Raw genomic sequence first — 1,188 nt, forward strand, 5'->3', positions numbered from 1 at the left:
TACCCGCGCGTGCCCGCCAGGAGAGGCGCCTCCCCCGGCCCTGGGGCCGGGAAAGTTGACCAGAGTGGGAGGGCCCCCGAGGGCGCACCCCCGACCCCGCGCGGTCCGAGGGAGCGCCACGGGCCGGCGCTTGGATGGGACGCCTGGTCCCGGGTGGACGCGGCTCTGGCTCGCAAGACTCGCAGCCCCTGCGCCCTCTCCGAAGCTGGGTCCTGCGAGTGGGGCCGAAGGCCGCGCGGCTCCGCAATCGCCCTGGGACCAGCTGCCAAGGCGAGACGGTCATTGGACTCAACCTAGAACCTGAAGCGTCGTTAACTTTCCAGATACCACGCAGGGACTTCCAAAATTGTTACTCTCCCTCCCCGCCCCCACGCCCCGCTCTCTAACCCGCAAAACCTACTCACCCTGCAAGGAAGGCGAGCGGAGAGCACTCTTCCCCGACTTCTGCTCGCGAAGGGGCAGTTCGCTGTCTAGGGGGCTCCCTAAAACCAAGGCAGCAGAACCTTCCTGCTGGCAGGAAAGAGGCGCAGAAGAGAATTGTCAAATGTAAAAAGGCTGGTCAAAGAAGGTGTTAACAATTGTGACAGCTTAGCTTTGAATTCCGCAGTGGGGCGCTGATGACTTTAAGGCGGTTTGCAAAAGCTGCAAATGGTTTTGCAGGAACCTTGGAGGTTCCGGTGTCTTCAAGCCAAAACAATTCCTCTTCTTCTTTTTCACACCTTTATTTCCGACATCCATGACCTCCTAAATTCCCAACTGACCTTATTGCCAGTAGTTTTCAGGTCCCTAAAAGATGGTACTAGACTTGGGTAAAGTGAGATGAAGTGAGTTGGGGTGCGCTGGGGTGGGGTGAGATCGAGGAGGGGAGGGGAGTTGTTAGCAGAGACAAGTTTAGAGCCAGCTGAAGGCGCTGAGTTTTTACATCGCAGGAAAACTTTAAGAGAAACTATAATTAATAACTAGTTTTTTAAAAATGAGTAGCCGGGCGCAGTGGCTCAAGCCTTTAATCTCAGCACTTTGGGCATTACGGACGTGGTGACCCATGCCCGTAATCCTAGCTACTCGGGAGGCTGAGGCAGGAGAACCGCTTGAACCTCGGAGGCGGAGGTTGCAGTGAGCTGAAATCGCGCCACTGCACTCCAGCTTGGGCAGCCGAGCGAGACTCCGTCTCAAAAAAAAAAAAAAAAA

At 56.2% G+C, this 1,188-nt stretch overlaps 1 protein-coding gene across 1 annotated transcript in view; it reads right to left on the reverse strand.

Annotated features, from left to right (window-relative positions):
- Positions 1-628, reverse strand: part of HAS3 (hyaluronan synthase 3) — a 14,038-nt gene extending 13,410 nt beyond the window's left edge. The window contains exon 1 of the mRNA XM_011931991.1: positions 405-628. The gene's annotated coding sequence lies outside the window, so the exon portion shown is untranslated. The remainder of the gene's footprint in view (positions 1-404) is intronic.
- Between the last annotated feature and the right edge of the window lie 560 nt (positions 629-1,188).

The sequence above is a fragment of the Colobus angolensis genome, unplaced genomic scaffold (genome assembly GCF_000951035.1).
Source record: "Colobus angolensis palliatus isolate OR3802 unplaced genomic scaffold, Cang.pa_1.0 Scaffold93, whole genome shotgun sequence".
NCBI classification, from domain to species: Eukaryota; Metazoa; Chordata; class Mammalia; order Primates; family Cercopithecidae; genus Colobus; species Colobus angolensis.